This window comes from Bubalus kerabau, chromosome 4 (genome assembly GCF_029407905.1).
Source record: "Bubalus kerabau isolate K-KA32 ecotype Philippines breed swamp buffalo chromosome 4, PCC_UOA_SB_1v2, whole genome shotgun sequence".
In the NCBI taxonomy this organism is placed as follows: domain Eukaryota; kingdom Metazoa; phylum Chordata; class Mammalia; order Artiodactyla; family Bovidae; genus Bubalus; species Bubalus kerabau.
This window is the reverse complement of record NC_073627.1, coordinates 83635235-83661085: the sequence shown is the minus strand read 5'-3', so window position 1 is coordinate 83661085 and position 25851 is coordinate 83635235. Positions and strand designations below refer to the sequence as shown.

The following is a 25851-nucleotide window of genomic DNA, read 5'->3' as shown; positions in this document are numbered from 1 at the left end:
TTAACTTATATTAACATGAATAATTCTTTAGTTAGAAGGTGACTTAGGGCATTAAATTACAGTTATGAATTTGGCTGAGATGCTTAGCTTTGCAAAGTCTCCCTTCCTCATTAGGAAAATCATAGGTAATAATCCCTAACTTTCTACTGCTTTAATCATGATACAGAAAACACATTTTAGGTGCTTAGCTTAGCTGAGCCTCTCAGTCCTTTTTGACTCTCTGCAACCTCATGGACTGCAGTCTGTCAGGTTCATCTGTCCGTGGGATTCCCCAGGCAAGAATACTGGAGGGGTTACTCCAGGGGATCTTCCCAACCCAGGGATCAAACCCACATCTCCTGTGTCTCCTGCATTGCAGATGGATTCTTTACGACTAGTGTTGCCTACAGTGCTAAATAAACTCTCACTGGTGTTAATATCCAACATGGTGGTGTGAGCATTCAACACCAGAATAAAGCATCGTCATCACTCTTCAGTTTCTTCAGTCATTATAATGATTATTAAGAAAATGCATTTTGATAGATATTTGGCAAAACTAATACAGTTATGTAAAGTCTAAAAATAAAATAAAATTAAAAAAAAAAGAAAAGAAAAGAAAATGCGCCTAAACAGTAACAACTATTTGATTCTAGTCCCAGCCAGTGGAACTGTGGAAATCCACAACTTAAATGTGTAAGCTTTGGTTCATAATAGAGTATTGAGTTTAATTAAGTCCAAAATTCCAATTAGTAACATCTGATTTTTTTTTTCAGATGTTATTAATAGTACTGACTTGAGGCAAATGGTAATAACAAAGTAATTGGGTGGTCAATTACATGTGGCCTATAATTCTTGATCCTTTTCAGTGATGTCTCTTTATTAGACGCTGCTGCTGCTGCTGCTGCTGCTAAGTCACTTCAGTCATGTCTGACTCTGTGCGACCCCACAGACAGCAGCCCTCCAGGCTTCTCTGTCCCTGGGATTCTCCAGGCAAGAATACTGGAGTGGGTTGCCATTTCCTTCTCCAATGCATGCATACATGCTAAGTCGCTTGAGTTGTGTCTGATTCTATGTGACCCTGTGGACAGCAGCCCACCAGACTCCTCTGTCCACAGGATTCTCTAGGCAAGAATACTGGAGTAGGTTGTCATTTCCTTCTCCTTGTTAGACTTTATTAAGCTATTTTATGAAAATTAAAAAACAAAAACAACAACAAAATTACAGTATTATTAAAGGAAAAATGCAGCAAATAAAATAATGCTGCCAGTGTATTCTCACATAAGAGGTCATTTTCTTCTCCAATTCTTCTGTGTCTCCAGAAGTTAAATCAAATGAATGACTTAGGGAAGAGAGAAAATGATCAATTGGGGGACATATTTTTGCTAAAATTTGACCTGGAAGTCCTTAATAAAACAGAATGACCTGGATTACCTTCATGTTTATTGTGTTTAAACATTTATTTTCCTTAGGAGTGGGAGGGGGGCTGAAAATTAAATGAGGGAGAAGTACTGCCATACTGATGGAGACAAGTTCAATACCAAAGATTTATCTACTTAGACAAATGAAATCAGAGTCAGTACATCTATCCAAAATGTTCTGATGTCTCTGCAGAAATACAAAAAGTTCTGGGCAAATGCAATTTTACTTCAGTCAAATTAGATGTAGTTGTCTAGAGGCTGCTAATCATTAGGGGTAGGCTTTATCAAATCAGTTCCAGGGATTTCATAAGACTGAAGAATAGAATTACCACATAAAATACAGGTTTCCTAATTAAGACTATATTTTAGATAAACAGCCAACAATTGTTGGCATGTCTCAAATATATATACACAAATTGTGTGTGTCTATTTATTTCCATCAACTAAATAACCAATGATAGCTTCTAGATATTATTTTTAATCCTTAACATATGTTTGACCTAAGAGACAAATTGACTTTCATTTGGGGTATTCATATTTTCAATCAATTCATTCTAAAGTAGTCATTTAAAGGCTATAGCCACAGAGAAAGAGAGACATATGATTAAAAAAATTAAAATATGACATACCTAAACTTTGCTGCGTTTCCACAATGGGCAACAACAATCAGGTTAAATATTTTTTGATATTTTTAATTCAGCTAAAATTTGAATCTCCTAAATTACTTGATTTTTATTTGTTCAAATCGATACCAGTTTATTCTAGCTTATAAACTTCCATTCCCTAGGCTACTCAAAAATGAAAAACAGGGCTTCCTTGGTAGCTCAGTGGTAAAGAATCCACCTGCCAGTGAAGGAGACGGGAGCTCTATCCGTGGCATGGGATGATCCCACATGCCCCGGAGCAGCTAGGCCTACGCCCCATAACTACTGAGCCAGCGCTTTAGAGCCTGAAAGCCACAGCTATGGAACCCACGAGCTGTGATTACTGAAGCTTGCGTGCTCTAGAGCCCATGCTCTGCAACAAGCTAAGCCATTGCAAGAAGCCTATGCACCGCAACTAGACCATAGCCCTTGTTCCCTGCAACTAGAGAAAAGCCTGCGCAGCGATGAAAATAAAATACATAAATTTTTTTAATGAAAAATATTTCTATTCCCTCAGATAATATCAGATTGGCCAAAAAGTTCATTTGGATTTTTCTGTACCATCTTAAGGGCCAACCCAATATTTGTTATCTATTATCAATTTAACTATACAGGTATAATTCAGGTTACCCTTTGAAGACCCAAAGTATAGAATCTAAATTTCATAAAATGATTAAACTTTATATTATGGTCATTCAAATACTTTTCAAGAAATTTTAAAGAACACGTGATACTCTGGCAAAGTAAAAACTGCTGAAATAATTATTGTTATACAACTATCCATACAAATTTGACATGTTATCTATTTTTTATAAGAAATATACATTGATTTTTTGAAGGATAAATACTTTACACTATTGTTTAAATTTGCTAATTGTTTTTTTAGATAATAGAGCATATTCTATGAGATTAATAAACAACATGTTTACCATGTATCCAAATAAGATAGTTAATACTTCAAGTATTAATTAGAATATGTGAATCATGAACCAGGTAAGAAGGCAAAATATTAATCTTTACTTCTTCCTGGATCTCCAGAGTTCCATTTAGAAACTTTTTTACATACCTGAAAAATATTCTTTAATATAAGCATGCTGGTGACAAAGTATTTCAGATGGATTTTGTAAACATACATTTATTTTGGTTCTATACCTAAAGTTTATTTTAATGAATATAAAATTCATGCTTAGGATTTATTTTCTCTCAACACATTGAAGCTACACTCTCATTCGTGTTCATTATTTCTTTTGAAAAGTCCACTGTAATCTAAGTTTTGCTTCCTCCAAAAGTCACATGGTTTTTTTTCATTAGCTACTTATAAGATACTTGGTATTCTTTATTTTATTGTGATACTACAGACAGGAATTATTTATTGATTTGTTTTTATACTCCCAGGGGTTTATTGGACAGACGTTTTTCATTAGATTAGGGAAATTCTTATTCACAACCCAGTATTTCTTCTTTCCCAGTTTTTCTTTCCTCTCCTTTTGGAGACTCTAACTATCTTGGATCTTCCTCTTTTATGTTCTATGCTCCTACATTCTCTGTGTTTTTCATCTGTCTATGTTTCATTTATTTATTTTTCAAGTTGATGTTCTCCTCAGAAGTTAAACCGAGCCATTTAATTCTATTTTTATATAAAATAAAATAAATATACTTTACTTGTATTTTTCAGTTTTTTTTTAAATTTCTGGGTTTTGTTAATTTGCTAGATAACTTTTAATATTTTAGTCCCTGCTCTAAGTTTGAATCTTGTCATTTATTTCCTAGAATGTGAGAATTACAGTTATAGTCTGTGTCTGATAATTCAATCTCTGGAGTCATAGTAGATTTCTTTATATTTTCTCTTATTTCAGGTAGTTCTTAATCATGAGGTCTTATCTACTCACATCCTGGATTTTTTATTATTATATTTTTGGATACCATATGTGAAAATTTATATAAACAATTTGAGAACAAAAATGATATTACAATCCTCCAGAAATGATGCCGTATAATTTTACAAGCTACCTAGGTCACAATTTCTAGATCATCTCAATCCAATTTTATAACTGAAATTTTTCTGACCACCGGTAAGCTGGTCTGAAGTCTATGCAAGACTTAGTTTACTTCTGTTTCATTCTTCCTATGAGAGTCCAAATAAAACTGAGGTAATTTACCATGCCACCATACTTAAGGCCTTCCCTCTGTGCTGGAGTCCTTTAAACTCAAAATACCAGCTGACCTGAAATCTCCCATAGGACCAGAGCAAAGAGAATCTCTTAAAGGGGTTAAAATAATGGACTGATATCTTCTGGGTCTAAATTTGGCAATTATTACTATATTTTTATTTTCTATTATTATTTATCTAGTATTGCTTATATGATTTATTTGATATTTTAGTTACTATGTTCTCACTATTTAAAATTTACTTTAGCTGCAAGTTCTGTTCAAATTATTTAATTTGGTATTATCAGAGGCAATATCAAATCTTCAACTATTGAAAGTTAATTTTTTAAATGTAGTTTATCTACAGAAGACACAATCTATTTCATTACATTGTGAAAGGATGCTTTACCCTAACCCCAATACATCCAGCTCTCAATGACGATGTTCTATAAATGAATAATATCAGGACTTATCTTCTTTAATCTTAAATCACATAGTAGAAAATAAAGAGCTGGTAAGATAACCAAAAAGCCAAAAAGCAAAGTCTAATTCACTCGACAGCCACCATATAAGGCAACAGACCCATATTGGAGAGAATTAAGTTACTCTGTTGACTCAACAACTCACTTTGCAAAACAAGTTCAGTGTTTTCATTCAAACTATCTTATTTGATTTATATCCAAAATACCAGTACCACAAATCAAACTCAAAGAGGAGACCTCAAGAGCTGATTATGACTTCCAAAATAGAAAGAGAAAATTATTTGTATACGAACATAACTGGAAAAAGGAAGAAAAAAAAAAAAAGCTGGACAAAAATATGCCTTTCCAAGTATCTCTGTAGCGTGGGAATAATTATTAATGGTCAAAAATGAAGTTTTTATGAAAAATACTGATCAGCTGGAAATTAGAAGGTATTGTGTTCCAGCTTGCCTCCTGCTTTTATGAGTGAATTCTACCTCTTAGTCCATGTCTCAATAGCCTCATTTGTAAAGTAAGCAATTTGGACAACACTCTCTCCAAAATCAATTTCCCTTCTCAGTTTTCATAATGTATGTTTCAAGTTACATTTTTTTTTTACATTGTTAGCAATCCCTTGAGTGAAAATCACAAATATACATACAAACGCAAGAACAAAGAGCAAATTAAATGTTTCTCATTCACAAAAAGTACCTCTCACGAAATGAACAAAGGCAGAAACAACAGAACTCCATTAGATTAAAAAAAAAAAAAGTACTTCTAAAATAGGTCAAATTCAATCCAACATTCTTAAACTAATGAGAACTATTGTTACCACATGCTTGCAAAAATATTCATTACAGTTCAAATCTAATTTCTGTTCTCCAAGCAGCTATAATAGAATCAGTGAATATTTCCATAATATCTTTTATGTTCATGTCAGTGAGATAACAGTTTCATACTCAAAGATTTCTAATTGATTTGACCATAAAATAAGCCTTTTGTACAAAGAAGGGCAAAAAATAAAAGATAAGAAAGATGGCAATTTAACTTTCAGATGTATACTGCATACTGATATATTGGGGCCATTAAAATGCTGAACACAAAAAATAAAAAGGCTAAGGCAATAAAATCATGAAATTGACCAAAGAGTCATGTAGCTACAATAACTACACAAGGACACAGGTATATCTTTCTGTAACTTTTAGAAAACAGAGAGTTCATTTCACAGGAAAACATCAGATGTTTACATATGAGTTACTTTGCAGACAGAATTATTAAAAGGATTATTCAATAGCAAGTAACTTATAGAAGTTTCATTAGTAAGTCTTGAAAATATCCCTGGTTGGAGTGTGTGCAAGAATGAGTGTGTGTGTGTGTGTGTGTGTGTGTGTGTAGTTCTTGCCTTTTGATTTTAAGATTGAATCTGAGCATTTGGAAAATATTTATTCCAAATTCACATTTCTTAATCTCATTTCCCTCATTTGTGAAATGTTGACTAGAAGATCTATCTAATGGGATTATTATGTGCACTAAAAGTTATAAAATAAATTCAAACATATTTACATTGGGTAGGAACATATTAATGTAAGCCATTACTACTTTCTCCTTGGTAGGCATTTAAGAAATTGGAAGCTCTTGCCTTCAGAGTAATCTGCCAAGGGTTTGAAAAAAATACAAACATCATGAGGGAAGCCACACATGGCATCCTTGAGCTACAATACATTTAGTTCTACATTTTGAAAAAAAAAAATCAAACAAATATCTATAGAAGTATCTTGCTATTCACCTACCACTCCATATCCAGGAAGTGGATACAGTATCTTTCAAATTGTTCCATACACTTTTTATCACTCCCTTTCACTTTCCTTTTCTGATTGCTTTTACTTTTTCCCATCTGCATTTTCTAGATACTACTCTCCCTCAGTGTTTTCTGCTTTGCCATCTACCACTTAGAATCTTCATCATCTTAAAGTTGTCATCTAATTGTGGTTTCAACCTCTGATACCAAGTTGATAAATTCCAAAATGAGTATTCACCAAATGATAAGTCTCACCCTTCCTTCTGATTTAATCATTTCAGAGGGGGCATCTCCATCTGGACAATCTCCTCCTGACACTTCAAAAAAGAGTACACTCAAATAAACCACTCTCTCTCTTCCTGAGAAATACACTTTGTATCTCAAATATCCTAGCTTTTCTGCCAGTGGAACCTCAAATTTATAGTGAGCCTTTCATATACCTTTTATTTCACCTGAGCTTTCATTTTTCCTCCATGTTTTCAGTCTCATCTGTCTGCAAGTTTTTCCGGATGTGCCTCTGAAATGTCCACAGAACTGAAACTTGACTTGATCCTAATTACAATCAAACTAGCCCAGTATTCCAAGGCTTCCTGGGAATTTTCAAAAGCCAATCAGATAATAACTCAAAACAGGGTGCAAACTAATACATTCTTTAAAACTCTACATGTACACTCTTCTATATTTACAATGGATAACCAACAAGAACCTACTGTATAGCATACATTGAACTCTGTTCAATGTTATGCGGTAGCTTGGATGGGAGAATGGACACAGGTATATGTATGGCTGAGTCCCGTCACTGTCCACCTGAAACTATCACAGCATTTTTAATAAGCTATACTCCAATACAAAGTAAAAAGCTTAAAAATAAATAAAGTGTAAAAAACAACCCCAAAACTCTACTGATGATCACAGAAGTGAGAAAATAAAAGAGCATAAGAAAGAAGAGCTTAGTCAGAATGATGCTTTACTGATGTGGAAACGGAAGAAAGGAAAAAGAGATGAGGGTGAGTAGGTAAAGACTTGGTGAGCATACAGACAAGCAAAGGGAATCACTGACATTCAGACTCAAACTTGACCCAGTGCTGCCGTGGGGGGAAATGTGTTTCTTATGTCACTCAGTTGCGGGTTTTAATCTGTTGCTGGCAATTCCCATGCTTAGATAACAAATGCAATACAGAAAACACCATCATACGTGATTCCCAAATGCTAGTCCTCTGAAATGTCAGGCTTCCCTCCCCATCTTTAATGTTCTGTGCTCTGTTCTTCAGATCCTGCTGGCTTAAAAAAATGCTTTTATCAGATATTACTTTTGCTCAGATATATACAATGATTCCCTATTATAATTTTAGACATGATAAACTTCCTGCTGACTTTCCAGGCCTCCTATTACCTGACTTCAAACTTTTTATCTAATATTTTCTTCTAGTTCTCTTGACAAACTAGTTTTACACCAGAGTCAAGTTGCCTTATTACTCTCTACCTACATCGAGCTCCTTGCAGTGCCGACGGTATGCATGTTTCTGTCTTTTTCCCCCATGGACTCCTCTATTTCAGATCAGAATCTACAAACATTCTTCAAGGCATAGCAGGAGTTCTATTTACTCCATGCAACTATACACACCTAGACTATTTCCCCACTGAAACTTCTCCATAGTTACTTAGTAGTAGTAAAATTTGAATAGATAACATGATTAGTTAAAAGTAGAAAAGCTACTTAGATAAGCTGCTGTACATGGAATCAAATAGCCACTGTGACTGATTGTTTTCCTTAGTTTGGTGATATTTCTACTACATTAACTAAAACAACCAGTAAATGGAATGCCCTGTAGTCACAGTGATATCTTGCTTTTGGTTTATCCTATTCTGACAACATTTGAAAGGTTCATTAAGCCAAAATTATTTTCCAGCACGCTCCGTAATGGCATAACTCCTTATGCGCCATATCAGTAGCATATTCTTGCTGCATGTGCTCAGATAAAAATAGCAATGTCAGACACAACAACTGTCAGATTTGATGCCTGGGGCATCGTTTTTTGATAGAGACAGCTGTGGATGCTAAATTGAGGCTTCCCATGTGCTCTGTTCTCCCACCTCTTTTAAGAAAGCTGTCTATCGATAGGCTTTATATTTTTGTGTTTTGCATCTGTATTCGGATGCTGAGAAAACAAATAATGTACTAAATCCATGGTGTGGAGAGAGGGGAAGGAAAAACACCTGTCAAATGTAGAACTTTCAGTTACATTAGAAAAGAAGGTTCTCTTCTCTTATTGACAAGGAAGGCCTTTTGGACCTGCTCAGACCATTGTTATGTTCCATTTAAAAGCTGTTTCTGCAAATAAAAGGATCTTGTGAATTCCACTTCAGAGGCCTCATGATTGAAGCCCTCATACCCCTTTGCATTCCTCTCTCATCAGTGTACATAAGGGGTCAACACACTTTTTCTATAAAGGATTATGTAAACACTTTGGGCTTTGTGAACCATATCGTCTCTGTCACAACTGCAAATTCTGTCAAGGAGGTGAAAGCAGGTTTAGACAACATGGGAATGACTGGGAATGACTTCGTTCAAAAAAAAAAAAAAAAAAAATGGTCAGTAACAAAGAACTTTGAATTGTATATAATTTTTACATGTCACAAAGTATTATTCTTCTTTTGATATGTTCCAAACATTTCAAAGGGCTTCCTGGTAGCTCAGATGGTTAAGAATCTGCTTGAAGTATAGGAAACCCAGGTTCAAATCACTGGGTCAGGAAGATACCCTGGAGAAGGGAACAGCAATCCACTCCAGTATCCTTGCCTGGAGAATTCCATGGACAGAGGACCCCATTGGGCTACAGTCCATGGAGAATTGAAAGAAGGCAGTGAGTGGGTTTGGTACACAGGTCCCAGTCTGAGAACACTGGGTCTGCACAAGTACTCCTCTATCTCACTTTCAAAAACAGATGTCCCGTTGGAGGCAGACTATCATCTCCAAATACTGAGATACCTGAGCCTAAGACTTATCCATTTTCTTTATCAGCAAACTGAGAGCTTTAAAAGAGAGGCACCTAGTCCTTATTTTTCAAAGGCCAGAAAAAGTCATCAGATTCCAAAATAAAAGTACCCAACTATCCTTTTTAAATCAAATTCAATCATAATCTAGCTTATCTGGTGGCTCAGATAGTAAAGCATCTGTCTGCAATGTGGGAGACCCAGGTTTGATCCCTGGGTTGGGAAGATCCCCCGGAGAAGGAAATAGCAACCCACTCCAGTACTCTTGTCTGGGAAATTCCATGGATGGAGGAGCCTGGTAGGCTACAATCCATGGGGTCACAAAGAGTTGGACATGACTGAGCAACTTCACATTTACACATATCCTTTTTAACTCAAATTCATTCATAATCTTAGCTTATCTACATGCTGCTGCTGTTGCTGCTAAGTCGCTTCAGTCATGTCCGACTCTATGCGACCCCAGAGACGGCAGCCCACCAGGCTCCCCCGTCCCTGGGATTCTCCAGGCAAGAACACTGGAGTGGGTTGCCATTTCCTTCTCCAATGCATGAAAGTGAAAAGTGAAAGTGAACTCACTCAGTCGTGTCCGACTCTTTGCGACCCCATGGACTGCAGCCACCAGGCTCCTCCATCCATGGGATTATATCACAGGTTAAAAAAGACTGGGTAATCAAAGGAATCACCTGTAGTTTCTGTATTTTAAAGAATCTTTTTTGTTCTACCATAAACAAAAGTGGAAAATTCAGTACAGTTCTGAAATTTCAGTGTGATCCAATGCTAAGCCTCCGTTGCATCAGCCAGACTTACCTGTGATACAATCCGCCACCATACTGAGTCTATTCTGAAGACTGCCATTGCTACTTAGTCAAGGGAATTGAGTCTTTAACACAGGAGTCACTTATGAATATGTACCAATAACATTATGTTCTAAGATGGTTTATCAGCTGCTCAGCAGTGCTCACTACACAGGACAGGATTTGACCCCTCATCAAATTCCTGAAGGGGATAATCATTAGGAAGATTATGGTGTGAGTGCTGAGGTATAAGTGAGCGGGTCTATACAATTGTCTCCAGGTATCAGGCAGCCATGGGAGGGCTGTCATGTTTCTCTTACTTTCTTTCCATCCTCTGCTTGTTGTGGAGGTATTCTTTTTTTTTTTTCTTTTCGTCTGTTTATTTTATTTCATGGTGTGTCAGTAAAGAGTGATATAATCAAGTTATCTCTTTTAAGTGGTTTAAATCATAGCCTGAGTCCCAGAAGTACATAATTGTATGAGTAGGTTAACCTGGGCAGGTTAACACAGCAGTGGCTGGGCAGTGTTTACCAGATCCCCACCGCTTCTGGGTACTTTACCAAACACTGCCATGCAGTGGAACAGTATCATTATTTTCAAACTGGAGTTTATGTACTACAGATGAGAAGTCTTAAGTTTCTCAAGGAATAGGTGAAGCTACAGAATAATATACCTATCTTTCTGGAGCTTAGATTATATTCAAAGTCTAGTGAAAACTACCATCTGTATGTTTAGATAAGCATAAATAAATTATAGATAATGAAAAAAATGTATAAATAAATTATAGGGCAGAATTCAAATCACAGAGATTTTGACAAGTAAGTGAACACTCCCCTCCCCAAATAAAAGTGTCTTCAGTTCCGTCACTCAGTCATGTCCGACTCTTTGCAGCCCCATGAATCGCAGCATGCCAGGCCTCCCTGTCCATCACCATCTCCTGGAGTTCACTCAAACTCATGTCCATCGAGTCGGTGATGCCATCCAGCCATCTCATCCTCTGTCGTCCCCTTCTCCTCCTGCCCCCAATCCCTCCAGCATCAGAGTCTTTTCCAATGAGTCAACTCTTCCCATGAGGTGGCCAAAGTACTGGAGTTTCAGCTAAATGTGTCTTACAAATGGTCAATTCATCTAACTTATTAGACCAAGGAAATAACATGATTCTGCAATGCCACTAGTTATTTTGGTAAACAAGTTTAGAAAGCATTGTTATAAGCTCCAGACATGTTCCTGACGGACAGAGCATTGAAATGTTTCTATGACTAATCAACACGTAGAGAAAGAAGGAAAAGTAAAATTCATCTTCTGGTTCTCTTTTCATTCAAATATTCCAAATGTTAGTAGATTTAAACAGAATCATCTACTGAAAGTGCACACTATTTTTTATCTCAGGTATTATCATTTAATATGGTCTGCTGCTGCTGCTAAGTCACCTCAGTCGTGTCCGACTGTGCGACCACATAGGTGGCAGCCCACCAGGGTCCCCCATCCCTGGGATTCTCCAGGCAAGAACAATGGAGTGGGTTGCCATTTCCTTCTCCAATGCATGAAAGGGAAAAGTGAAAGTGAAGTCGCTCAGTCATGTCCGACTCTAAGCAACCCCATGGGCTGCAGCCACCAGGCTCCTCCATCCATGGGATTTTCTAGGCAAGAGTACTGGAGTGGGGTGCCATCACCTTCTCCTATATAGTCACTAGCAGTCTGTTAATGAAAGGTCTAGGAGTCTGTAAAGTTGAATTCTTCTTCCAAGTCTAAATTGTTACATGACATCAGTTACTTCTCTTCACTGTTCTCTGAGCTTTGGGAAAGGGGCCTCTACCTTCTTTCACTACATCACAAGGTTTTAATAGAATTTTTGAAATAATACAAAAGCAAATTTAAAAGCAGAGACAATGAACAAACATTTAGGCTAGAAGAAAAAGTATTTTTCCTAGATTGTTGTTCAGTTGCTAAGTCATGTCCAACTCTTTGCTACCCCGTGGACTGCAGCACACCAGACCTCCCTCTCCTTCACTATCTCCTAGAGTTTGCTCAAACTCACTTTCATTGAGTTGGTGATGCCATTCAACCATCTCAACCTGTTGCCCCCTTTTCCTCCTGCCCTCAATTTTTCCCAACATTAGGGTCTTTTCCAATGAGTTGGCTCTTCACATCGTGTGGCCACGGTACTGGAGATTCAGCTTCAGCCTTAGTCCTAACAGTGAATATTCAGGACTGATTTCCCTTAGGATTGACTGCTTTGATCTCTGTGCTGTCCAAGGGACTCTCAAAAGTCTTCTCCAGCACCACAGTTCAAAAGCATGAATTCTTCAAGGAGATACATAAAATCAAATAAAGTGAGGCTATAAGAGAAATGAATGTTATGTTCTCTGAACCAGCTCCTCCTAAAATGCCACTTCTTAAGGAATTGAGTGAATCACTCTTTTAAAAGATTATATGAATAAATTTAAAATGCTTCACTTTGTTAGGATGAAAAGTGCTTTCAATTATTGAAATTATTTGAAAAGGCAAAAATTGCACTGGCTTCTACCCTATTAAAATCTGTGTCTTTCTCCTATTTTTTTTCTTTCTGTTGTTGTTTTGTTTTGTTTAACAACAGTGCAGAATGACAGATGTGTGGGGGAAAAAAAGAAAGAGAACTACGAAAATATGATAACAGTCACAACTGGCTCCCTAGATTTATTTCCAGTTGATTTTACATCTGGTCCAACTGTGTTGTTTGTTGATATTCTGTTGGCAACAGACATGAGCCGTATGTCTCTTTTGCTTTTATTAACATTTCCATAGCTCAACAAGAGAATTTGGTGGAAATTGAACTGACTGATCTTTGCATTACATCTCAAAGCTGGCATCTTTCCATCCCATATTCAAAAGGTCATCCAATCTGGTCAGTTTGGGGTATTTGTAAATATCTCTAGATTTCCTCCTCTCTAGTTACCAGGATCATCATGAAACTCTCCCTGATTACAGTAAAAGCCTTCTAATTTCTTTCTTGAGTGGGCATTTCAATCCACACATTTTCCTGGCACTATACTTAAGATTTTCAAATTAAAACCTGACCCTGTACCTAGAACTTCTTCAGTATGTCAGTTACCTGTAAAATAAACCCCTACTGTATTAGTGAGGCGTGGAATACTTGCAGTATTGGCTATCAATCTACTTCATATTTCCAAGCTCCCATCTCTTGCTATTTACTTACAAATCTCAGCAATTTTGAACTTATCATTCTTCAAACATTCCAAACTTTGTCATAACTGTGGCTCTTCACACGCACTTTTTACTCTGCCTGCCTGTCACTCATTCTTCTGAACCCAGCTCAATGCTAACTCCTCTATGAAGTCTTTATTGAACTCCTGGCTGTAACAACAAAATAAACCCCTCTGATGATACAGTGAATTCATATTCCCCTAGAAATGGCTCATAACTTGGAATGATTTTTATAATGGCATACTTAGCAAGAGGGAAAAATAGATAGCATAAATACCACTCTGGAAACAAACACAAATATAACTTCTCCAAATGGTATTTTAATATCCCAATGGCTTATTTGTTTCAATCACTTAATTTAGATTAGATGGATAATTTCTGATAATCCTTTTCTTCCCTCTTATACATAGGCCTTTAATCTAAGAATATCAAAGTTCTCTTGGTATATTAATTAAGTTTTTCTACATGACTGAAGTATTGAGAGTACTGTGCAACTACAGATTTAAGAAAAAGAAAACTGAGCTTTTGTGATTTATCTAATGCTACACAGGAACTCTGGCAGGCTACAGTTCAAAGGGTCCCAAAGAGTTGGACACGACTAAGCGTAATACACGCATGCACCCAGGAACTCCATTATCAGGGAGAAGGAAAAAAGCATCTCAGATCCTCCAAAGCCCCATAATGGGGAAAAAGCATTCATAAAACTGGTGTCCAACCTAACTCCTACAAATGTTATTTTCCGAGGTTGGTAGATATTGCAGCCACTTTTCCAAACATTTTCTAAAAATAGAGGACAGAATGAGTAATGTTAGGGCTGGAGGCAGGGAAACAAGCATGCTGGTAACGGCAGTGAGTTTTCTGCACCCCGGCTCCAGTCTTCTGCGATGCAAGACCCCTAGTCCTGAGTGCATTGTTTTTGTGTGTCTCCTACAAATGTAGCAGTCATCTCAGTATGTTATTCCATTAATCCCCTCAGATAATTATTTAATGGAATTTTGCCATGTTGGCTTAATTACCTCCTTTTCTGCCTCCTGGGGATTTTGTAAATATGGGATGTTTTTGGAATGAAAAATGAATTGTTGTTTCCAAATAGCATGCCAAAAAATTATGATCCAGAATTTTCACAAAGGTTTGAAAATAACATATGCTATCAAAATTTCCATTTGTAGATTTGTTTTGACTCCTGTCACATGTCTGGAGGAGATGCAGCACTCTTTTCTAGGTCAAATCCCACATATATCACTAAAATGTTTGGTTTTCTGGGTTATTTTGATGTCAGTCCAAGAGATGTCATAGCTTTCTAAAGATAAGAAGAGCAAAGTCTTTCCTTTTCTCTGTAATGCCAAGTTGGTATTTCTGAGCAAGTCACATCTTTCTGTCTTGCTGAGAAAGACAGTTATTTTTGCTTCTTATCAATATATATCTTTCCAGCAGTTCTATGATCTCCATCTCTACTTGGGAACCATGTCTGGCATCCTGAAATGTCAGTTAAAAATATAATTCCTTTCTATTTTAGTTTTTTTGTATATTGGCTGTTGACTGCAGCCACAAAATAAAAAGACACTTGCTCCTTGGAAGAAAAGCTATGACAAACCTAGTGAGCATATCAAAAAGCAGAGACATCACTTTGCTGACAAAGGTCCATATAGTCAAAGTTACGATTTTTCCCATAGTCATGTTCAGATATAAGAGTTGAATCAAAGAGAAGGCTTAATGAAGAAGAACTGATGCTTTCAAATTGTAGTGCTGGAGAAGGCTCTTGAGGATCCCTTGGACAGCAAGGAGATCAAACCAGTCAATCCTAAAGAAATCAACACTGAATATTCACTGAAAGGAATGATGCTGAAACTAATACTGTGGCCACGTAATGCAAAGAGTCAACTCATTGGAAAAGACTCTGATGCTGGGAAAGATTGAAGGCAAGAGGAAAGGGGGCAACAGAGGATGAGATTGTTGGAAGGTATCATCGACTCAGTAGACATGAGTTTGAGCAAACTCCAGGAGATGGTCAAGGACAGGGAAGCCTGGCTTGCTGCAGTTCATGGGGTCTCAAAGAGTCGGACACGATTTAGTGACTGAACAACAATTATATCGGCTTATTGCTCCAACTACATTTAAAACACTTTGAATAAAGGGCCCTTGAAGTATCCATCCTCAATTCCCAAAATAGGTCTAGCACAGTGTCATCAAGAGTAAATGCTCAAAGTATGTCTGCTAAGTTAAAAAATAAAAGAATAAATGAAAACACACACACACACACACACACACACACACACACAATGGGAACGGAATGGTGCCCAAACTTTTGTTTTTAAACAAAACTGGTAATAAATGGAAACGTTCATATTTTATCTTATCTTCTTATTTTATCTTCTTAATACTGGCCAGCTTCAAGTCATCACAGGCAAACCTGATAAATACATAGAGTTGGTTTTCACATGGGTGGAGCAGATCTGCCCACCTGTCAAAACTTCTATGACAGAGCTGAGATCAGGTTTGCCAGCCCATCTTTGAGTTCCCACATTCCTGGGAATCAGCCAGGGCTTGCCCATCACCACTCCTTGTACTCAGATTGTGTGTATCACCTGTCAGTTTCAATGCACTAAATGACATTCCAGTGACTGGGAAGCGTTAACGATCCTCCAAAAAGAGAACAGCTCACTCCCATCTGATTGTTAGGATCAACCCCCTTATGTTTTATTTGAAAGTTTTGGTCCTTTCTCCCTTTTCTCTCTGAAATGAAAATACTGGACCAACTAAGTTCAATTTAAACACTTTTACACTTGTTTTAAAACAATGTTTAATCAATTCTCAAACATGTTTTTTTTTTTTCCTTTATTCTCTCCACTGATTCTCTTATTTCAGGATAACTCCAATTGGGAACATCTATAACACCAAAATCCAAATGTAGTAAGATACTGATAACTTTAAAGGTTTAACTATAAAGTTTTCTTAAATGTTGAAACGTCTTTCACATTTGAAAATAATAAACATATATCATGTATATTAAGAATAATCATAAGGCAACAGAGAATTTTAAAATTGTCCCTGTCACTAAACTGAGTTCAAATAGGAAAGAAAAAAAAAGTTATTGAGTGAGTGGTGAAGTGTGGAATATCAAAAAGATGCAGATCAGAGTTCATAGTATTTTCAGAAAATTCCCTATAAAAATACACACAAGCATTAAAAGACAGGAGTCTCTGCATTGGTCAGATCAAGCATTTGGGGAAGCCAAATGGAACAGGAAAAACATTGAGATAATTAAATGTGATTAAAGATCTACAACATTATTAACCCAATGATTCTTAGTAGGTAACTCATTCATTCATTCACCAGTCCATCTATCTTTCTCTCCTTTTATACTTTCTTTCCTTTTATATCATCCCCTCATCTGTCTATACATCTATATCCATGATTTAAGTTCAGTGGCTAGTAGAAGGTCCTCAAATAATTTCTTATTGATTATATGAATAAAGTAATGAAATATAATTATAATTTAATTTAGTATACTTATATAAAATATAATTTTAATTTTTTTATTACAATAATATTTTAACCTAGTTGGTTGCTTTTTAAATTGAGATAAAATTTATATAACATGAAATCCATCGTTTTAACTTCTAAGTACACGAAACTATGGCTTTTAGTACATTTAAAATGTTGTGCAGCCATCAACACTACCTAATCCCAGAACATTTTCATCATCCTAAAAATCATCTTGTACTCATTAAACACTCTCCATCCCCCTTTTCCCCTAGTCCCTGGAAACCACTAATCTACATTAGGCTAAGTAAAACAAGCCAGACACAAGAGGCCATTACTTAGCATAATGCTTGCAAGCTCTACCCATGTTGCACCATGAATCCATATTTCTTCCCTTTTTAAGGCTGAACTCAATCGCACTGTATGGATATCCCATGATTTGTTTATCCAATTCTCAGTTGATGGGCATTTGAACTGCTTCCACTTTTTACTATTACGAATAATGTTACTGTGAACATTCATGTACAGGCTTTTGTTTGAACACTTACTTTCAGTTCTTTGGGATATTTACTTAGGAGTGGAACTGCAGGTTCACCTGATGACTTTATGCTCAACTTTGTGACGAGTCATCAAACTGTTTTTTTAGAGCAAATGCATTAGCAATGTATGCTGCTACTGCTGCTAAGTCGCTTCAGTCCTGTCCGACTCTGTGCGACCCCATAGATGGCAGCCCACCAGGCTCTGCCGTCCCTGGGATTCTCCAGGCAAGAACACTGGAGTGAGTTGCCATTTCCTTCTCCAATGCATGAAAGGGAAAAGTGAAAGTGAAGTCGCTCAGTCCTGTCTGACCCTCAGCAATGTATGAGGAGTGCAATTTTTCCCTGCCATCACTCACATTTTTCACTCCATTTATAAGTTATAGCCATCCTAAAGGGGTGTGAATTGATATTTCATAAATTTGATTTGTATTTCCCTAATAAGCAATAACATTAAGCATCTTTTCATTATTTCTTGGCAATTTGCACATGTTCTTTGGAGAAATGCAGATTTTAAGTCTTTTGCTCATTTTAAAAATTGAGTTGTTGAGTTTTAGATCTTTACATGTTCTAGATATTAAACACTTATCAGATATATGGCCTGCAAATATTTTCCCCCATTCTTCAGGTTATCTTTTCACTTTCTTGATAGTGTTTTTTGATGTACAATAGTCTTAATTTTGATGAAATCAAATTTATTTATTTTTGTTGTTGCTTACAATTTTGATGTCATGTTAAGAACACACTGCCAAATCCAAGGTCATTGAGATTTACCCCTATGTATATTTGTAAGAGGTTTTTAGTTTTAGCTCTTAGTTTAGGCGTTTGATCCATTTTTAATTTTTGTCCACAGTGAAGTTTGGGTCGAAGCTAATTCCTTTGCATGTGGTTGTCCAAGGACCATTCATTAAAAGGACAATTCTTTCTACACTAAACAATTTTCATATCCTTGATGAAAACCAATTGACCAGAGATGTATAGGTTTATTTGTGGACTCTCAATTGTATTCTATTGATTGATACACCTGTCCTATACCACTACCAGCTGTTTTGATTACTGTAGTTTGGCAGTAAGTTTTGAAACTGGAAAGTCTAACGCCTCCAACTTTGTTTTTTGTTTTGAAGATTATTTTGACTACTCTGATTTTTATGAAGTGCCACATGACTTTTCAGATCAGCTTTTCCATTTCTGAAAGAGAAGTCTTTTAGAATTTTGACAGGAATTACATTAAATCTGTATATCAATTTAGGGAGTTTGTCATTTTAATAGTATTAATTTTTCCAATCCAGGATCAATGGATATCTTTCTATTTATTTAGTTCTTTAATTTCTTTCAGCAATGATTGGTACTCCTTAGTGTACAAGCTTTATACTCTTTTGCTTAAATTTATTATTCAATTAATATTTATCAAACTTACCAGATGCAGTCAGTACAGTGATGAAGATACAATTAAAAGCCAAATCCTAATTCCCTTTTATTTATTTGTCTGCAAAGCGTTGACTCATTGGAAAAGACTCTGATGCTGGGAGGGATTGGGGGCAGGAGGAAAAGGGGACGACAGAGGATAAGATGGCTGGATGGCATCACCGACTTGATGGACGTGAGTCTGAGTGAACTCTGGGAGATGGTGATGGACAGGGAGGCCTGGCATGCTGCAATTCATGGGGTTGCAAAGAGTCGGACACAACTGAGTGACTGAACTAAGTGAACTGAAGTGAATAGGTCCATTTGGACTGGGACAGAGGCTTTTATTTAGGCCTGACAATATACTCTGAAATCTTAACATTTTATTGCTTGTACATCTACCAGTAACCATTAATGCTGCTTCAAAATTCAGCCTGACTATATTTTCTATTCTTGCTTCTCCTCTATGTATGATCCTAGGCTTGAAAAAAGAAATATTCCAATGGTATCAAGTATTATTAATTTAATGGAATAATATCAGTAAGTGGTTTGAACATGCTTAAATAATCACTTTTCATTCACTTGCATGCTAAATGATTATTTTATCCAATGACATTTTTGACCTTCTAAGTGTTGGACATTATTATAGGCACCAGTGATGGAAAAGTGAAAAATACATTGTTCCTGTCATCAAAGAACTGAATAAATTTGGGAAACAAGTATAAACAATACAATATAGGATTATAAGAAGTAAGCTCTAGTACAATGATTCTTGTGAAGTGTTAGGTTGGAATAAAGTAATAGAATAAAAGAAAGATTTTCAAGTTTTAATGACTGAAAAAGGCATTTGCCTGTGAGAAGGCGTTTTAAGCAGCTAGGACAGAATATACAAAGCAGTGAAGTGTAAAGCAGGAAGTTATATTTTGAGAATTCTGTGTGATTGTATACAGAGGATGAGTTGAGTATGAGGCGCCAGGGAAAGAGTGCCAAGAGATGAGTTTTAAAAGACACCCAGGTATTACACCATGGACAGCAGTCTACCAATCAGTGGTTTCCATACAGAGTTTAGTCACATACTTCTTTGTATCCAAAACATGAGCAGAGCAATTTATACACAAATAAAATGAATAAAAGAGAGAAGACTGCAAGGCCTCCCCAGTTACCTCACAACTTTTTTTTTTTTTTAATTTTTTTTTCACAACTTTTAATTAGTCAACATTCATAAAAGAGTTTGGAAAACCACTGTTGTTCACATGAGAAACTGTACAATATTCTACAAATATTTGGAATCAAAAGAAAATAATTTAATTCTTGCTGATTATACAGAAAGTCAGCTTATTAGACTAGGAATGGTTTCAGGTTTGTAAAATGGACTAGGAAATACACACACTGATTTTACACATGCTCCTCTTTGATACTCCTCCATATAAATGCCAGTCATTTCCTTGAAAATCAGGTAACCAGTCTTTGGTTGAAATTCTTGCAACTGCATCTAAATAAGATCCAGACTCCTTTCTGTAGTCTGAACTCCTTGCTTGTCTCTCCATCTTCATTCTCCTACCATTGTCCCTCATCAGTTCAGTTCAGTTCAGTCGCTCAGTCGTGTCCGACTCTTTGCGACCCCATGAATCGCAGCATGCCAGGCCTCCCTGTCCATCACCAACTCCCGGAGTTCACCCAGACCCGCGTCCATTGAGTCAGTGATGCCATCCAGCCATCTCATCCTCTGTCACCCCCTTCTCCTCCTGTCCCCAATCCCTCCCAGCATCAGAGTCTTTTCCAATGAGTCAACTCTTCACATGAGGTGGCCAAAGTACTGGAGTTTCAGCTTTAGCATCATTCCTTCCAAAGAAATCCCAGGGCTGATGTCCTTCAGAATGGACTGGTTGGATCTCCTTGCAGTCCAAGGGACTCTCAAGAGTCTTCTCCAACACCACAGTTCAAAAGCATTGATTCTTCGGCACTCAGCTTTCTTCACAGTCCAACTCTCACATCCATGCATGGCCACTGGAAAAACCATAGCCTTGAGAAGACAGACCTTTGTTGGCAAAGTAATGTCTCTGCTTTTCAATATGCTATCTAGGTTGGTCATAACTTTTCTTCCAAGGAGTAAGCATCTTTTAATTTCCTGGCTGCAGTCACTATCTGCAGGCAATGTGGGAGAATGGGGTTCAATCTCTGGGTTGGGAAGGTCTCCTAAAAAAGGGAATGGCTACCCGCTCCAGTATTCTTACCTGGAGAATTCTGTGGACAGAGGAGTCTGGTGAGCTTCAGTCCATGGGATTGCAAAGAGTCGAACACGGCTGAGAAACCAACGCTTTCATTTTCAGGTTGAGTATGAGGGACAAAATCACTGCAGATGGTGACCTCTTACATGGAAGGGGAATGTTTCCTCTAGTAGCTGAAGTGACAGTATTTTGGTATGTTTTTTCCAATAGAAACTGGAAAGGAAGCTCCTTTTCAGTGAAAATAAAGTGCTGTTGTTTATCATCTGGGTATCAGAAGGAAATATGAAGGTGTTTGGGAAGTTAGCCTTTTCTGAGAGTCCTGAAATACCAGAAGAGCTGATAGGCATCAACTCTTGTAGATTTGTTTGCTCTAACCAGATAGGAGTCTTTGACTTGTGGATAAACTCAATGGAAAAGGATCAGTGGAACTCAATGGAAAACCATTAGCTATTGGGAGAAGAAGGTATAGGATATTTAGTGAAGAAATACCAATTTAATATGCCAACCATTGAATTTGCATATTATTAATTATGCTTCCTATTATAACTTGTCGCCAAAAACTGCTGGCAAAATACGGTGATGTTTGGGGGTGGGGTGATTATGAAAAACTACCTTATTTAGCTTAATAACTATCTCGAGTGTAATTCAAACCAAACAGGGTGCGGTGTTAGCAAAGAATACTTATACATTTGTGACTTCAAGAATTTTCAAAGATGTTATATTCAAATAGGGTTCTCTGGTGTTCTAGGTAAGATTTTTTGTAGATGCTGTATTGTTTCTAAAGGTATGAACCGTGATTCACATGGTTCAACATTTTCTGTAATGTCTTACAGCTGGATATGTCACAGTTGATGGTCAATAACTGCTAGTAATTAATGGATGAGTTCTTCATTTCTTTAAGACTCCAATTTCCTTCTCATTTTGATTCAGATACGGTATTCCTGGCATCTCCTTGGGACATTATTTCATTTGACTTTACATGGGAATAGAGGAATTCTTGGGAAGAGGAAAAACTCTACACTTTTTGTCTTGGCTGTGTTGACTCTGTGGGAGCTGGAGGGGTTCATAAAAACATGGAATATGCAATAATTAAATATTTGAATGAAGATAGTCACAAGATCATAAGATACTGTTTCCTGGTTTTAAAGATAAAGTGAGGCCAACTAGTAGGACTTCCCTAGTGGCTCAGCTGTAAAGAATCTGCCTGCAATGCAGGAGAGGCGGGTTCAATCCCTGGGCCAGGAAGATCCCCTGGAGAAGGAGATGGAAACCTGCTCCAGTATTCTTGCCTGGGAAATTCCCTGGATAGGGGCGCCTGGAGGGCTACAGACCATGGGATGGCAAAAGAGCTGCACGTGAGTTAGCGACTAAAACAACAACAGAGAGAGGAGAGGATTTGTAGCAGGCAGCATTAGTGTTTCAAATACTTCAGTATTTTAATTTAGCACTGATTATTATTTTTTCTTTTTTTGCTGTGGGAAGCATGTTTTCAATTCTGGAACAATTACAGACTCTTAAGATGATAGTAAAAATTCAAATTGTAGTGTAATAAGTATATATATCATTTAAAGTACTTAATCTTTGTCAGCACTCTTGTGCTCTATCTGTGAAATGGGAGAGATCACTTTAGTGTCTGAGCCATGAAGGAACCTGCCCACTCAACCTGACCTAGCCACAATGTCTTTTTTTTCTTCAAACACAATGCATGATTTAGCCTTTTTTCTCTGCTCTCCTTTGGCCTGAAATGCTTTGTTTCTAGCTCTTCATATAGCAGGACCCTTTATCATCAGGATTTATTCAAAATTTCTCCCATTACTAGAGGCCTCCTCTGTCTACATCAACTAAGAGAGATTTCTCTTGTCGCTCTAGGATGCCTCACCCTCCTATATTTTTCTTTTTTTCTTGCATTTAGTGCAATTTCAATCATCACATATTTATTATTTCTCATGTTTCTATCTTATCCCCAATTTTCTCTAGAAAATAAACACCATTAGAAGGGCTTGTCTGCCTTGTCCATGCCCAGGTTCTCAGAATAATGCAAAGAGCATAGCAATCTCTCACTTTGTTAATCAACGAAGTGAAAATGGGTTAAACAAAAGGTAGCTCCATCAATAAAAAGTAGAGGAAATATCAGTGGGTGTAGGTCAAATAGCCCAGAACAATTCTAATACATCCTATAAGATTCTAGTTGGTCACCCACCACCTGAAAAGATAGCTTCTGTGGATCTGGTATATGACTCATCGCTTCCACCCTTTCTTTCATTTTTACCTTTCCTAATTCATTTTTCCAGTCACCTATGCCCCTGCCCCTTGATTTTGAACAAAGAGTTTTTATTCAAAAGCAATCCCAAAGGAGTACAAAACAGGGGGTAAGAACAAGGAAGCTCTGGTGAATTTATTATGGCCAGCAAGCCATCACCAGAACCATATGAGTTATCCCAACTTGAATGACAGGTGTGAAAAAGCATCTTACAACACTAATGAAATGCTTGCTTAGAGTCACGTGCATTATTGGCAACAATATGTAAGATATTATATAGATTCTGGGCTAACCTCACACTTAAGATTCAGATTTTATCAAAAGAGTATGATTTAAAAATCACTTCTCACATTCAACAGACCATTTAGAAAACTCTCTTAAGGAACTTTTGATGACTTAAAGAAAACGGATGAACTAAAAAGCACTCTGACTTCAGGGTAGAAGAAAATTAAATTGGTTTCCACTAGGTTGACCACAATCAAGAAATTCAAACTTAACTGCAAAAGTGAGAGAAACACTTGAATACTAGTAATACAGTTTCAGGGAGAAGAAGACGAATTTAGCCAAAGTTTTTGAACTCTCTAGTGAGAAGGGAGGTCATAGATACGAAGACCAAGAAGTAGTCTGCAATAACCCACACAGGCAATGATTAAACCTGGGATGAGAACAAGAATTATTGATTGTCTAAAGGGGGACTGGGTGGGGGCAGTTAATTTCCCTTGCTTCTTCCTTACTTCACACATATAAATCATTGCTTTCAACCTATACATCTGAAGGAAACACATCATGAAAAAAAGAACCATTGGTGGTTTAAAAAACTGAGGTATAAAAAGTTAAATGCTGCTAGAACTGGATCTGTAAAGATAGCTGTATAAACTTAAATTATTAATTGCGAGGGCCAACACTGATTCCCATAGTGCTAGATCCTGCTGAGATTTTGAAAACCAATATGTTTTTGTCTTGAAGGGTGTTTGAAAGAAACTGGTTAACCTAAAAGGCCTTGAGATGTTGGGGGAATTACAGAAGAGAGACTCTGTAAATCAATACAATTTCTTCAGCAAATACTGTATCAAAAAGAAGAACATTGAATTCAACATTGTCAGCAATGGAGATAAAATCATTTATATCCAAGGAAGTGTAAACAGCCTCAGATTAAATAGTTGGCAGCACAGGAGGAAATTGAAAGAGGCTCTCATCATACTGCACCCACACAATCTTTGATTCAGTAGGAGGCCCATTTACAAAGACAGACCATAGGTGTGAAGAATGACCACCCTCTCTAAACTCTGCTTTTAAGACTTAGTAGAAAGCACTCTGCTTTCCTTTCAGAAAAATGAAGATGCTTCATATCTTCAAACAGTGATTTCAGCCAGTAAAAGGATTAAAGTGATCTCTCCCATTTCACAGATAGAGCACAAGAGTGCTGACAAAGCTTAAGTACTTTAAATGATATATATACTTATTACACTACAATTTGAATTTTTACTATCATCTTAAGAGTCTGTAATTGTTCCAGAATAAAAAACATGATTCCCACAGCAAAAAAAAAAAAAAAGAATCAGTGCTAAATTAAAACACTGAAGTATTTGAAACACTAATGCTGCCTGCTACAAATCCTCTCCTCTCTCTGTTGTTGTTTTAGTCGCTAACTCACGTGCAGCTCTTTTGCCATCCCATGGTCTGTAGCCCTCCAGGCTCCCCTATCCAGGGAATTTCCCAGGCAAGACTACTGGAGCAGGTTTCCATCTCCTTCTCCAGGGGATCTTCCTGGCCCAGGGATTGAACCCGCCTCTCCTGCATTGCAGGCAGATTCTTTACAGCTGAGCCACTAGGGAAGTCCTACTAGTTGGCCTCACTTTATCTTTAAAACCAGGAAACAGTATCTTATGATCTTGTGACTATCTTCATTCAAATATTTAATTATTGCATATTCCATGTTTTTATGAACCCCTTCAGCTCCCACAGAGTCAACACAGCAACACAAAAAGTGTAGAGTTTTTCCTCTTCCCAAGAATTCCTCTATTCCCATGTAAAGTCAAATGAAATAATGTCCCAAGGAGATGCCAGGAATACCGTATCTGAATCAAAATGAGAAGGAAATTGGAGTCTTAAAGAAATGAAGAACTCATCCATTAATTACTAGCACTTATTGACCATCAACTGTGACATACCCAGCTGTAAGACATTACAGAAAATGTTGAACCATGTGAATCACGGTTCATACCTTTAGAAACAATACAGCATCTACAAAATAATCTTACCTAGACACCAGAGAACCCTATTTGAATATAACATCTTTGAAAATTCTTGAAGTCACAAATGTATAAGTATTCTTTGCTAACACCTCACCCTGTTTGGTTTGAATTATACTCGAGATAGTTATTAAGCTAAATAAGGTAGTTTTTCATAATCACCCCAGCCCCAAACATCACCGTATTTTGCCAGCAGTTTTTGGCAACAAGTTATAATAGGAAGCATAATTAATAATATGCAAATTCAA

The 25851-nt window shown here is 36.9% G+C and overlaps 1 long non-coding RNA gene across 1 annotated transcript; it reads right to left on the bottom strand.

Annotated features, from left to right (window-relative positions):
• Window positions 1–19393: 19393 nt before the first annotated feature.
• Window positions 19394–25175, bottom strand: LOC129649905 (uncharacterized). Its single transcript, XR_008713422.1, has 3 exons — window positions 25006–25175; window positions 21098–21538; window positions 19394–20870 (listed from the first exon to the last, which is right to left on the bottom strand). It is a non-coding gene; the product is annotated as an uncharacterized LOC129649905 (long non-coding RNA).
• Between the last annotated feature and the right edge of the window lie 676 nt (window positions 25176–25851).